Genomic DNA, 16,365 nt, shown 5'->3' on the forward strand with positions numbered 1-16,365 from the left:
ATTACAAGGCTACGGAGTTGAATATTGGTAGTCGTAAGCCCAAAATCGGGCCGGCTGTTCAAGGACGGTTCTAAAATAAGACAATAAACACTGTAGGATGGACAAGGTTGAATTGAATTATGTATTTCGAGTAAGTACATTGTCCTGGGAAAATTATGTATACACTTCCGTACAAACTCTATGTAAATAATCGTTCTTTCGGCGACAAATATGTGTAAAAATGGCAAAACTTTGGGCGCAATTTGCAAAATCTTGCTTGAAGCTTACAGAAATAATATCATTTTTACCAATGTAAATTTCAGATCGACCAAAATGGGGTGAGTGAGTTACTAACTGCTTTTTGCTTGCATATCAGCAATTGTAAAATAATTCTAAAAGTTAGCAATATTTATGTTAGAATGCTGTTTTAAAAAATTATAATGGTAAAGAAATGGAAAAGAGGCTCATTGTGGTCGATGCAATTTTTTCCATGATTAAAAATGACCATATTTCCCAGATTGCAGCTAACCCTTATGTTTTTGGGTTCATAAATCTGTACCCGTCACGAAAAATGAATTTTTATTCAGAGAAAGTAAGTTATTGGGTTTCATTTCATAACTTCAAAGGCAGTCTGCACTAATTAATAAGCATATTTGAGGTCACCCCTTTGAACCACTAAGATTGAGTCCTAGAACGTGAAGAAGATCCAATCATTAGATCAAAAGTTATTCAGGTTGGTCCTTTCTTTGACGCACTGTAAGTCTTGTATATCAGCCCTATAGTATATCACATTTTTTTTCTTTAAAGAAAAATTAGCTTAATGTTCTAGAGCAAAAATTTCTATTTTGTAAAACAATCCTGCCATATTTCTTCTTTATCTAAAGACCATTGATTAATTACTTAAGCCATTCCGAAATAGTAAATTTTGATCAAAAGCTTTAGTCAGCAAGACATTAGCAAGACCAACCTAATACAATACATTTTGACTTCAGTGAAACAATTTAGAACTTTGTTATTTAAAGAATAGTAGTCGCTGAACGTTTAACAGAAATTATTTTTAGAGTTCTAGCGATTTGTAATATTTGTTGAATCATTGATACTGGAATGGTCCATCACCTCCTACATCAAGAAGCCTCCACACGGTCTTTTATAAGTAGTCCGCTCAGACTGTTTAAAAAGTGAACCAGTTTTGCGCATGAACCCAAAACCTTTTATAAAAGTAATTGACAGAAATTTTTTATATATATTTGACAATAGAATCTGCAGTGGTTGACAAATGAATTATGCAAACCAATAATATTCATAAATAAAAAAAAATTTTAATCATATATTTGCTACCACTTTCTTATTTTGACTATATTCTGTATTAAATGACTCGTTCGGTAAGTGGATTTCCTTCACAGTGGTCAGATCGGACTACCTGAAAAAACCGTGTGGAGGCTTTCAGTTATAGGAGGCGTTGACTGGTCACACTGCACCGGAAAGGGATAACTATTTCACTTTCCTGGCATATTGTGACCAAAACTAAACATATTTTTTAAAACAATTTTTTATTGTAATCGGTTATAAGAATTCAAATCAGCAATCGAAGCTTTTGCTTGCCAGCATAAAACCGTATCAATCAGGGTAAAAAGATGAAACTGGTAATCAAAGTAATTCTTAATCAGTTTATTTGTGGGCGGAGTTATAATTGTTTGATTTATTTAATTCACCATTACTTTGTTCAAAATAAAACTATTTAGTTAAACTTTAATTAACATTAATTATATATATGATTAAACTAACAATAATTAAAGTAAAAGCAAAGTAAGTCTGTCAAATTAGCAACGACTACATTTAAGTTACCGTTTTTTATTTAATTACAACCTGATTCTGATTTTGTTCGAATGCTTTTTTGAATCACCCGTCCCCTATGGATTAAATCTCATGAGCCGTATGAATACCAGAGGGTATTGAAAGATGTCGAAGAATCCCAAACTGCGCAAACGCGCATTCTCTAAATGAGTACGAAAAGATCCACGCTGCGCGATAGAGCTTGTTTTATTTTATGTCAAGAAATTACCGATAGCACTTCGTTTATTTTACATCGCTGAATCGTAAAAATACATCCCCTCCTACATCAAGAAGCCTCCACACGATCCTTTATAAGTTGTTTGCGCAGACTGTTTAAAAAGTGAACCAGTTTTGAGCATGAACCCAAACCCATTTATAAAAGTAATTGAGAGAAATTTATCTTATATATTTGAGAAATGAATCTGTAGTGGTTGACAAATGAATAAGGCAAACCAATAATATTCATAAATAAAATAAATTTTTAGTCATATATTTGCCACCACTTTCTTATTTTAACTATATTCTGTATTAAATGACTCGTTCGGTAAGTGGATATTCTTCACAGTGGTCAGATCGGACTTCCTGTAAAAAACCGTGTGGAGGCTTTCAGTTATAGGTGGCATTGAAAAATAGCGCTTCTTGTATTTGTTAGGTAAAGTGTCCTTTTCTCATCACTCCGTCACATTAATTGCAGTTTGCAAAGCGATCGAAAATATTCTTGCGTCACATTAATTGCAGTTTGCAAAGCGATCGGACATATTCTTGCGTCACATTAATTGCAGTTTGCAAAGCGATCGAACATATTCTTGCGTGACATTAATTGCAGTTTGCAAAGTGATCGAAAATATTCTTGCGTCACATTAATTGCTGTTTGCAAAGCGATCGAAAATATTCTTGCGTCACATTAATTGCAGTTTGCAAAGCGATCGAAAATATTCTTGCGTCACATTAATTGCAGTTTGCAAAGCGATCGAACATATTCTTGCGTAAGCGTTTCTCATTGTTTGTAATTGTGTGTTTCAAAATTATTAGACGAAGCAACGCGAAATGTAAGTAAAAAAATTATCTCGATTTACTGTTTAACGTTTTTAAATTTGGTGCATCCCCAAAAAGGTAGAAAGAATCGAAAAGGAAAATCCATGATCATAATCACAAATCCATGTGATCATATTATTGACGACTATGACGACTACACTGTAAAATGTAAAAGACAAAGCAGTTTGAGTACTTCAAAGGATAGTGATAACAATAAAATAAAAACTTTTATTTTGTAATGCATTATTGCATCATTATAGTATTACTCCACCTAATGTAAAATGTACTATTTACATTAAAAGGATCTGTGTGAAATACTTGCTTCAGTAAATCTGAGCGCGACTTCAACAATCGGTAACGCACCGTGAGTTGCCCACAATGTTCGAAATGTGCTGGGTTTTCTCGACATGAAATCTCAACAGCTCGATCACGCTACTTGGATCTCAAATGGTTAAATAAACAAATAATCATACATTATGCAATATATTTTACAAAAATTGAAAAAAAAATTCCACAAAATGGAGTAAGTTGAAAACGCAATTTTTCTCTTAGTTACATATAGAAATAGTTCCTTGTATCAATCCGAGTTAGCTCATCATGAAATATTTTTTAAAGTAAAAATAGATAGGATAATTATTTTGTTAATGTCCATCTAAGAAAAACTCGATACTCATATAATCGATAATACATTAATTATACGAAAACGCAAAATTGTATTTTTCACTTTACATCGTTGTCATTCTTTTTAACAAATTAGTATATAAAACTAATAAATAAAAACATACTTTTAATTTTCTTTCTCTTTATTTTTCAGAAATTTTCTTAAGAAAAAGAAAGATTAAGAAACTTCTAGAAAACACAAAGAAGTTACTATCGACAATAAAGTAATTAAAAATTAATTTCTTTTTTTCTCTTATAAGAAGAATAAATTAGTTGAGAATAATTACGCAAGACTTAATTAGAATGAAAAAAAAAAATTATTAAACAATTAACAAATAATGGTTTTTCGTAAAATTAATTTAATGAATTGTTTTTATATATTTTTTTAGATTCTCATAAACAAATTTTTATTTGTAATGCGATTGTTCCCTTATGATCAAACTTTATTATAGCATTGATTAATTTTATATATTTCTTCTTTCAAATAATCCCTTAAACTCGCCAAAAAAGAAATCCGAATTCACTGCTTTCGGAGATTAAGGACTAGTTAAATTAAAAAAATTCTAATGCAACTATTTCGATTTTAAGAAGTTAAAAAATCAAATTGTTATCTAAATTAGAACAAGACCTAAGAGACTGTTTTTTTTTCTTTCTGATTTTTTACTGACACACTGAACTTTTTATGCTTGATGTTTTTTTATTTCTTGGTCGATATATTTTTTACTACTAAAATTTATAGTACGTGCCCAATTTTTAAGAGCCGCATTACGAGAGAGTTGTTACAAAGTGGGATTTTATACGAATTTATGAATAATTTACAAAAAGTGGTATGAAGAAAAATAAAATTTACAACAAGGAATGGGATAGGGGCTAGGTGCCCAATAAAATCACAACACTAGGACTAGGATCAACGATTTCTTTTTCGAAAAATTCTTCTAGTCATGCTTTTCTTTTTAGTATATTATTTTTGTTTCGTAAATTTAAATTTAAAGTTATTCACCCGACCACTCCACGCAAGTAATTTTAACCCTTTGACGGCCAGGGAAATGAGCAGTTTTCGTTTCATTAATTTGCGCAGTATTACGAGCAAACAGTAGTCGAAAGTGGCAGCTGTTTTCCACCGCCGTTCTTCCGGAAATGTCAACCTTCTCTGGCGATGGCAACTGCTCCGCTTTCTGGAATTGTTATAATAAAGTGGTAGCAAATTATGTAGTAAACTTCGTTGGAGAAGGACAGTCACGCCTACTTTTTAATAGAGTAATCAGTAGAATGTTGTTTTAACGTTGCATTTTATATGATACTTATAGTTTTTGATATTTAGTGGTGAAAATATTACTTAAAAGGAAAAATACTAATCTGAAAGTAACTTGACTTTCGCTATCCATAGGAAATACTATTTTACGAAGAGGAGCAAGTTGGCATCTCTGTATGCGGTAGATAGCTCGCCTCACGCGTTTTAAAAATTTCTTAAAGTATTCGTAGTACATAAATAACAGTTTTTACGTACTTTTCGTTTTTAACATTGGCAATGCAGAATAATAATAGCGAACGAACTCAGCTCGTCAGCTCGCATTGGGGAAAAATTTCACTACGCGAGTAGTGCTCATTACTAACCATTACGGTCGAAATCTTGCTCCCGAGCGGAACTCGTTTGCAAGCATTATGAGGCACGATTTGATTGCGAACTGAACTCGTTCATAACCGTCAAAGGGTTAAATTCGTCAGGAATACCTTTTTGTTCCAGCACCTCCAGCGTGAGGCGTTTAAAATGTTGGCAAAATTATCCAAATATTTCGCGAGCTTTATAGATTTTAATTGCTTTTTACTCTATAATATATTTTGTGAAAATCGAGATAGTTGGAAGGAATGATGCCAACTTTCTCCGCTTTGAAACGAAATTGTCCTTCGGGAACGAAATTTAAGTAAATTTTTAGATTAGTATCTTTGATTTTAGGCAAATTTTCCACCACTACAGATAAAAAATTCGAAGTATTATATAAAATGCAACTTCATTGCATTTATCTCGTAGATACTATTTTAAAGAGTGGGCGTAATTAGACTTATTTTACAACTTAATCTTCTACAAATTTACTAAAACGTCTATAGAAAGTGGAGCAGCTGGAAGCTTTGTTAACCCCTTGGGGACGGGTGATTCAGAAAAGCATTCGTACAAAATCAGAATCAAGTTGCAATTAAATAAAAAACGGTAACTTAAATGCAGTCTTTGCTAATTTGACAGACTTACTTTGCTTTGACTTTAATTATTGTTAGTTTAATCATATATGTAATCAATGTTAATTCAAAGTATAACTAAATAGTTTTATTTTGAACAAAGTAATGGTGAATTAAATAAATCAAACAATTATAACTCCACCCACAAATGAACTGCTAAAGAACTACTTTAATTACCAGTTTTATATTTTTACCCTGATTGATACGGTTTTATGCTGTCACATATTTGTGACAATCGGCGCGAAAGGGTTAAGGCAATATCTATTTTGTAGGAATAACTTTACCACTTTTTTCATATAGTTGTTTATCAATGCAGTGATCACTTTTTGCGACATGGTTACGCAAGCAGAGTAATCACATACCAACCAACTTTTATGTATTTGGCGTAAGCTTTTGCTTCTATATCAAAGTTAATATTTCAACACGTTCACGCCGAGGTGACCCCCCGGTGGGTCACGCTAGACGCTTCACGCTTTTTTCTGGGAATAATAAAAATCCATAACTACCAACCGTTTTTAACGGATGCAGTTTTTATATTGAATTGCTTCTTCGCCGTGATAAATTCCCTTACAGTGAATTGTTATTCAAGAGAATAGATTAACTCCTCCCGAATATTATCTAATATTGAAATAGATCTTCTTCCAGTATTTTCTTTTTTCCCGTACCAGTATTTTCACTTTTCCCGGCGTGAACGTGTAAAAGAGTGTGCGTAACACTTATTTTACAACTTAACCCGTTTCGTCCCGAATTTATAAATTGAAATGATACAAAAAGTGGTTTTATGGAAAAAGTGGTACAATATATTATCGAAATTAATTGTTTTTTCTACTGGTAGGGCATTCAAAAAGTACTTGGATGCTGGATGCTGGATATTGGGGTTATCTCGGTGTTTGGCGCGAAGCGCCACTAACCGATTCATCGATTCTGTTTTGTTGTATTCTGGGAGGTCCTATATATCTTTGAAGTTGTAGTATGTTGTAACAACAAGTCAAGTCCTTAAGGAGTAAATCTTTAGTTTTGAAGGGAAAATCATCTTTGGATTAGGGAGATCCCCTTGAGTAGAGTTGTATGATAAAGTTAATAGTATTTTGATAGTATGCAGTCTGAGCATAAAAAGGCGGTAATTGGGCTGAAATTCGAATTATCACTGATTATATCAATATCGAACAATTTATTGAAATCCGATGTGGTGCATCAAAAAGTACTTGTTCCTTATAATTCTAGATCTAATCAGAAATAACTAAATCATTGTGGTATTTAAGAATCTTTTAATTCACCCAGATAAATGAAAATACTGAAAAAAGTTTCCCACCACAATGGATGTCTTTAAAAAAATGAACTGTCCTAAATATATGACGCTGGGCGTTAACGGGTTAATCTACTACCAATTTACTGAAACTTTTGCTGAAAGTGGAGCAGTTGGCAGCCTTGTTAAAACAATATTTTGTAGGAATAACTATGTTTAACCACTTTTTTCATATAGTTATTTATCGTACAGTGATCACTTTTTGTGACAGGGTATGCAAGCAGAGTAATCACATACCTACCAACTTTTACGCATTTGGCGTAAACTTTTGTTTCTATATTAAAAGTGGTAGTAAAATGTATGTATTAATATGTTATAAATCCTATGCAGAGATGCCAACTTGCTCCGGACAGCAAATATACATTTTAAAGTGGTAGTTTATCAATTGTGATTCTTGCTTTAATAAATTCAATTTAGATGATTTTTATCCACCACTATTTCTAAATAATTCGTAGCCTTATATAACTCGCCACTTTAGAATACTTATGTCATGCCATACCTCTTAAATAGCAAGGAAAAATAGTCGAATATTTGCAAAATTTACTTTATAATTATTTACCGTTTTTTTTAATTATTTTGGCTTGCCCGGAGCAGTTGGCATCTCTGCCTATGACATTTACTATAATTTTTTAATCCAGCTGTTAACACTTCTTTATGACCACCCTGAGATGTGTAAGTAAATAGTACTAGGTGAAAACAATCTGTAGAGCAAAATTCAATAATCTCATGCTTGGTCATTAGTCTAATTGGAGTTCGTTTTGAAATTGCTATATCTCTGTTCACCCTCTTCAACGTTGCTGCGAAGGGTGTAAATTTAATGTCTCTTTTATTTCTATCGGCATAATAAAATATACCGTACTAGAGGTGAAAAATCGGACGTTTACAGCTAATACACAGACGCATTACTTCGACCAATATTTATTGATATTCTTTGAACAAGAAAAAGTGGTAGACTTAAACTTACACCTTTTTTCTGACGATGGTTCTTTCTGATATGCTCAGGGCTGCCAACTTTCGACGCCTTTTGCAAAAATTTATTCTTGTGGTAGCTAAGTTTATATTTTAAGGTATTAATTTTTATTCATTTAACTGTCTCGAGGTAAAAGCCTTTAAAATGCTGATTAATTTACCAAAAACTCAGAAACAGTTGGTTTTAAATGCCTACCATACTATAATTTAAAAAAAAAAGTAGTAATTGGCAGGCTTGGATGCCACTATGCACCACTTTGTGAGAAAGATTTTTTCTATTCTTAACCGAATTCTTGTTTTAATGCATGAGATAGTTTACTAAATGTTATTTAACCCTTTCAGGAGATGTGTTGCTGTTTGGCAACTCTTAATCCAAAAATGCTTCAAAATTCCAAAAATTTAGATCTCCTTCTTTACTTTTAAATGTTCACTAAATTTTAGCTACCACTATTCTACCACTATTGCAATGAAGAAAAAAAGTATGCCCTTATAGTAAAAATCCAATTTAGGAGGCAGAGATGCCAACTTGCTACGGACAGCAAACATATATTAAAGTGGTAGTTTATCAATTGCGATTCTCAGTTTAGTAAATTCACTTTAGTAGATTTTATTCCACCACTTTTTCTAAATAATTCCTAGGCATATTTGATTCCCCACTTTATAGTACGTATGTCATGACATCATAACGCAAAAGATAATTCAGTTTAAGAGAAAAGTGTGCGGGACCTACAGACTCCTCCCACTTTTTCTTACAATTCTCACAGAAACAGATGTTAATCGACAAATTTTTTCTATCACCAATATACAAAGTATCCCGGTCAGTATTGAAAGGTTCCGAGGCGGGCAAAATCCAATCCAGTGTTACAACTGCCAAGAATTTGGCAACAGTCAAAGATCATGTAATTCACCATCAAGATGTGTAAAGTGCGCCGCCAAACACCGATCATACGAGTGCCAAAAAGATAAAAATACACAACCTAAGTGCAGCAACTGCGGAGACTCTCATACAGCCAACTACACGGGGTGCAGAGCCCGTCCCCGCAGGAGGGGAACACGTGCCATACCACCAACAATAACAGGACTTGCTCAAAGGCTGGTTACAATAATTAAAGAATTGCAAGAACTTTTAAAGAATCAAGAAGTGCTTCAACTGTTTCAAAGGATTATGGGGGAAGCCACTCTTGCACAGTAACATCTTTTTTTTAAACTTTTATTTGAACTCTTATTATTATTCAGAACTCTAATTTCCCATACAGATTATAAATAAATACTGCATACTGTCCTTTCAAATTAAAGTTGAGCATACTAGATGGCGCCACTAAGGCTTGTCGAAAATTTATGTTAAATCTTCACGTTCTTGAATCACGACTTTTGTATATACATAATCATCATTTATTAATGCTCATATTCAATTTTCTGTACATATTTATGGCAATTAATGTAAATATCTTTGTTCAAGTTGTAATTTTTTCAAATCAACGTTATATTTTCTGTACATATTTTCATGGCAATCACTGTAAATATCTCTGTTCAAGTTTGTATTTTCTCTAATCATGGTAATATTTTTGTAAAGCTACCACAACGACTGCTTATATTCAAAATGTTTTTACCTCATTGTTGTAATTTCATGATGAATGGGATAGGGGCCGCTGCGCGGCCCAGGTGCCCAATTGTTTTTAAATAAAGTAAAGTAAAGTACGTATGTCATACTTTTGAAAGACGAGAAAATTATCTCATTACTCATCTCCTTGCCCTCAACCCTAAAGACGTAGATGAGGAGCCTCACCATCAAGCCTGCTACATCTTTCATGATGCCTTTCATTATTTTATTGCATTTCAGGTTCTTTTCCGAACCACCAATACAAGTTTCCTATGTATGTCCCTTTGGGATATTTCATGATGAATGGAATAAGGGCCATTCTGCCTCAGATGCCCAGTTCTAAAACAACGAACGAAGTACGTATGTCATGCTATACCTCTTAAAAAGCAAGCGAAAATAGTAAAATATTTGCAGAACTTACTTTGTAGTTACTTCCGTTTTTGTATTTCTTTTGGCGGGTCTGGAGCAGTTGGAATCTCTGATGAGGTTGCAGTTGCTGAAAGGCAGCCTTGCTAAAATTTTCAACTGGGATTCGCTGTATTAATAATTTAAATCTTATACCAGGAAGGATATATCTTTCGTTTACATACCGCTTTGGCAGGGATAAAATGGGTGATTGAGAATGTAGAGAGTGATAAAAACTCAATTCATTTTTATTTATTTAATTAAATTGCCAACGTTAACTTCGTTGCAAATTATCCGTATTGGTTTATTGGATTTGTATACATTTGCAGGCTTGTGTGCTCAATTTTGGCTTGTAAACCTTTATCAAGTAGAAAAACCGATAGAACAATTAAGAGGAGGACATCGCAAAGAATACATACAGCATACCTGCCAACTTTTAATCCTTGCGAGGAGGATTTCTCCCAGTGGTAGTAAAATGGAATTTTAATTGCAATTTTAGGCAGAAACATACGCTGCATTTTGAAGAAACTTACGCGGACAGACACAAGAGTATTGCATATTAATATATATGCTTAATTTTTTTAAATATAGTGGTGATCAAATAGATTATAAATTACGTTTATAAATGCTAGGAATATATTGAAAGCATACATTTTGCTACCACTTTAAATACAGAAATAAAATTTTACACCAAATGCGTAAAAGTTGGCAGGTATGATACAGGGTTACGACGGGATTTGAACCCGCCACCTCCATGATTCACACTGCGCTTACCTGGTGATACCGTTCGTCCAAGGAGACTCCCAAATTATCCGTACTCTTTACCCTTTCGGGTCGACTGTCACAAATACGTGCCAGCATAAAGCCGTATCAACCAGGGTAAAAAGATAAAACTGGTAATCAAAGTAATTCTTTAGCAGTTTATTTGTGGGCGGAGTAATAATTGTTTGATTTATTTAATTCACCATTACTTTGTTCAAAATAAAACTATTTAGCTTTACCTAAAATTAACATAGATTACATCTATGATTAAACCACCAATAATGAAAGTAAGAGCAAAGTAAGTCTGTCAAATTAGCAACGACTACATTTAAGTTACCGTTTTTTATTTAATTACATCCTGATTCTGATTTTGTGCGAATGCTTTTCTGAATCATCCGTCCCCAAGGGGTTAAAGCTAAAACATTCTTTTCGTTCACTTTCATTTATATACTGGAAGAAATATGATAGAAAAAGTTACTGATTTTAATCAATTTTCATGCATTGGTGCTTTTTATTAGTCACTGTTTTTTACACGTTTAGTTACTTGTGCCGTCCCTGCTTTTGCTACGCAAGACACTATTTGCTTCATTTTTAGATTTATTTATATATATAAAATTTATTTATATATATAATTTTATATTTATACACAGTCCAGTCACATTAATGTGACCATCACCTACTTTGGACGTCAACGTGAAATAACCAATCACAGAGTGCATGTGGCAGCACATTACAGTGTAGTGTATATATTGGATGTCCTAGGGCATCGAAAAGCATTTCAGTCGTTGGCGCAATGCAGAAACGTAGCGATTTATCCGACGTCCAAAAGGGCATGATTATTGGCTTTTGGACCAAGGGTGGAAGCATTTCGGAAACGACTGATTTTGTGAACTGTTCGCGTGCCGCCGTGGTAAAAGTATACCGTGCATGGCAAAATGGCACTATACAAAACAAGCGACGTGGCACATGTGGTGCACCACGGGCCAAAGATGGCAGAATCGAACGAAGGCTACGGAGATGCGTTCAGACGAATAGACGGGCTCCTGTTGAGCAACTGACAGCCCAAATGAACCAAGGGGCTACCAAGAGTGTATCCTCAACAACTGTTTAGCAAACGTTGCTGCGCATGGGCCTCCGCAGCAGACGCCTGGTTAATGCACCCATGCTGACTGCTGTTTTTTGGTGACGAAGGCTGGAATTTGCACGCCAGTACCGCAACTGGACGTCCACAGAGTGATAACAGGTGGCTTTTTCCAATTAATCACATTTTAGCTCCATGGGACTGATGGACGTTGGCGTATACGGCGTGAAACGTCTGAAAGCAAACACCCTGCAACAATTGCGGGAAGGCTGCAGGCTGGAAGAGGGAGCGTTATGGTTTGGGGAATGTTTTCCTGGCATTCACTGGGTGCACTCATCATTGTGGAAGGCACTATGGATCAGTACAAGTACATATCTGTCCTTGCTGACCACGTCCACCCCTTCATGCAAATGATTTTTCTTCAGAATGATGGCATCTACCACCAGGACAATGCGAGGTGTCATACAGCTCGCAGTGCATGTGCGTGGTTCGAAGAACACCAGGATGAATTTACCGTACTCCCCTGGCCAGCAAACTCACCGGATTTAAACCCAATCGAGATTCTGTGGAACCACCTCGATCGGGTTGTTCGCGCCATGGATCCTCAACCGCGTAATCTAGCGCAGCTGGCCACGGCACTGGAGTCGGCATGGCTCAACATCCCAGTGAACACCTTCAGAAACCTAATTAACTCTCTTCCTGCACGTCTCGTAGCGGTTCGCTCTGCCTAAGGTGGTTATTCTGGATTTTGACAGGTGGTCACATTAATGTGACTGGACTGTGTATATATTACTTATAGCAATGGACATAGTTAAGTTCTTTTTTGCAAATAAAATAATTATAATTGTTTTCCCTTTCACTTATTCGTTTTGTAGGAATTGAATCACAATAATCAATTTAAAAAGACTCTAAGCAAAAATATTTTGCCTCATTTCATCATAACCAGTAGTCACGGCATTCATTTAAAAGTAAAATAGTGGTAAGAGAATTATGATATTTTTCACATATTTCTAGTTGACAGTTTATCGTTTTAAACAACCACGACATATATTAACCATTTTCAAGGCCGTGGTAAGTATATTACCACCACTTTTAATTTAGGTTTCCATTTTTCAATAACATCAGCTTTCTTGAAGTGAGTTTGAATAAAATTGGTAACCATTTGTCACTTTTAAGGAACGCATAAAAGTTATATATAACATAAATGATAAATCAGCCTGTCTAATTCAGGGGCTCTAAAGCCGTGTGGAGGGTTTCTGATGTAGGAGGTGATGATAAGGGCCTCTGAGCGGCCCAGGTGCCCAATTTTTGAAAGAAAAGTAAAGGTTTATACAAGGTTCTTTAGCACTTATGTAATATATATATACATAACTGCCAATATTCACTCCTTTCGAGAATGGATTTTCCAAGTGGTAGTAAAACAACTACCGAAAAACTACCTTCCTCCAAATTATATTTATATTTTAATTGGGTTGAGATTCGCTATCGCAACGACTAATATGCTTTTATATATTTGTTGTAATTATTTATATGTAGTGTTGGTCAAACTGATTTAAAATTATTATCATAATTCAAAAATTTTAGTGAAATAACGTGAATTTCGCTAGCACTTCACTTTATTTAAAATATGAAAATAAAATCTTCCGGTAAAACCGGAAGAGTTGGCAGCTATGTATGTATGTATGTATGTATGTATGTAATATATATATATATATATATATATATATATATATATATATATATATATATATATATAATTATATATATATATATATATATATATATATATATATATATATATATATATATATATATATATATATATATATATATATATATATATATATATATATATATATATATATATATATATATATATATAATTATATATATATATATATATATATATATATATATATATATATATATATATATATATATATTCAAAGAAGATAATATATATTCAAAGATGCCAATTTGCTCCGGATAGCAAATAAATATTTTGAAGTGGTAGTTTATCAATTGCGATTCTTGATTAAATAAATTCAATTTAGTATATTTTTATCCACCACTATTTTTAAATAATTCGTAGGCTTACATAATTCACCACTTTTTAGTACTAATGTCATGCTATACCTCTTAAAAATAAAGCAAAAATAGTCAAATACGCAAAATTTACTTTGTAGTTATTACCGTTTTTGTAATTATTTTGCCTTGTCCGGAGCAGTTGGCATCTCTGTAAGTATGTAATGCTATACCTCTGAAAAAGCAGGCAATAATAGTCAACTATTTGAAAAATGTAGTTTGTGGTTATATACCGTTTTTTTTAGTAATATTGGCGTGACCGGAGCAGTTGGCATCTCTGTATATTGTTTCTACCTCTCTCTCTCTCTATTTATATATATATATTTATACATAAAGGGCATATAGCGAAAATCAAGTAAAATAAATACCTCTGAACAAAACAAGTATAGGGTCTCGTTGTAGCTACGTGGATAATAGCAAAAGCTCTAAGCCATGCTGCTATTGGTTGGCTGAATCCTTCGTAATAATTACTCAAAGATAAGAAAATACAAAACCGAAAGTTTTGTTTAATCCGTAATCATTGCATAACCAAATCCAATAAGTTTGAGGATGAGAAATCCGATGAATTAAATCAACGCATAACAAAACCTCTTTACCAGAGATGTGATACAAATCATAGCTTTTCACATGAACTTATGAACGTGTTTTCCATAAAATGAAAAATAAACAAAAACCAAATAAAGGAAAAATAATGAATCATACCTTATATCACAAACATAGCTACCACTAGAAGAAATTTTCTCACAACGCATTTAGAAGTAAGATGTTAAGTTATTTTTCCCGCCAGAACACGTAATAGTCTTAAAATTTCATACTAAATTCCTTTTTGTTCAAGGTCTTCTTTATTAATTTTAATTGTTTATCACTGTATAATATGCTTTGCCAAAAAGCATAGTAGTTCGCTGCCCAGTGAAAGTAATAATTAGTTAGAGCCCCTAGCGAGGCAGATGCTAAGATAACCATCACATATGAGTATGAGTGAAAGTAGTAACTACTGTGTGGAAACAAATATGCGCTAAACTTTTTAGTATATGTGTTTATCATATATTGATCAATTTTGTGACTAATTATATATAGGGTAAGGTAACCCGTGAAGGAACACTTAAGCTTCACTTGCCTTTTAAAAAATCATATTAATTTCAAAATTCGTAAATTTAGTTAAATGACAGTGTCAACATATTTGTTACTAATTGCAAATTATGTAAAAAAAGTTTAGAGAACTTACACAATATTGTTTTAAAGTTTTGGAGGTTCAAATAACAAGTTGTAAGAAGACGAAGTGAAGGAACAGCTCTTACCAATGAATGAACATCCAGTAAAGAAGCACTTAATTTTGGTTAATTTTTAATGCTCTTTATGAATTTATAAGCCATACAAATATTTAAAAAGAAGCCTGTTCTTGAAATTATAGCATATAAATACTTGGAAAATTGTAACTTTTTTTGTAATCATGAATTGAAAATTAAAGTTTCAACGTATTAAGGAATACTGTTCATTCACTGGGAAATCTATGCCCAGTAAAGAAACATGCCTGTTCCCTCACTAGTTAGAAGTTGTTTTTCGTATTTTTAACATACTTTTGATGCGGAACATCACGAAAGGTACAAGAAAATTAAAGTTTATCTTTTATTTTCATTCAAAACCCAGTAAAGGAACACTTGTTCCTTCACTGGTTTTTCATCGTTAGGTGATCCAGTGAATAAACACCCCCTTATCTCAGTACTTTATTATGCTATGATGCTTAAAAAAAATAAATCGTAACTTCAATAGCTATATTTTGAATTCTCTTTTTCACAGTGAGAAAAATAAAGCTATTACATGCAATTAATTCCACTTCAAACATATAAATACAAACACTCATCTTATAATTTTTTTCAAAGAAAAAATGTGTTACAGTGATAATAAAAAATTCAAAAATTTTTCCGGAGAAATCTATTTGACCAGGTAATTCAAAACATTGCTAGACGACTTCCTATTGTTTGGCAGTAAGCTATTGTTACCAATCAATCTAAAGAAAAAATTTCAAAATCTTATTTTTAATAAATTTATATGAAATGTTCCTTCACTGGGTAGTGTTCCTTCACTGGGTAGTGTTCCTTCACTGGTTGGTTACCCTAGATATCTTTTTAAAAGAAAAGAGCTGAATTTATCGTTCTTCGCCATATAAGGTTTCGGAATTTTTGGTTATTTTGCATGACCTGATGAGTAACTTGTGATTAATGTCCAGGAGGGGAGGAGCATTATCCACTCCGCACCACACTGCAACAGATTCCGGTTCATAGGGTGCACCACATTTGCATATTCGAGGACAACATACAGAGAGAAATATCCATGAATTGAACGGGATTTGAATCCACAGCCAATGGCTGCGCAGCCAGGCACGAGCACCGCCTGGCGACCCGACCGGCTTGGTATAAA

This window comes from Parasteatoda tepidariorum, chromosome 12 (genome assembly GCF_982258835.1).
Source record: "Parasteatoda tepidariorum strain Cologne lab strain chromosome 12, Ptep-v5.0, whole genome shotgun sequence".
Lineage (NCBI taxonomy): Eukaryota > Metazoa > Arthropoda > Arachnida > Araneae > Theridiidae > Parasteatoda > Parasteatoda tepidariorum.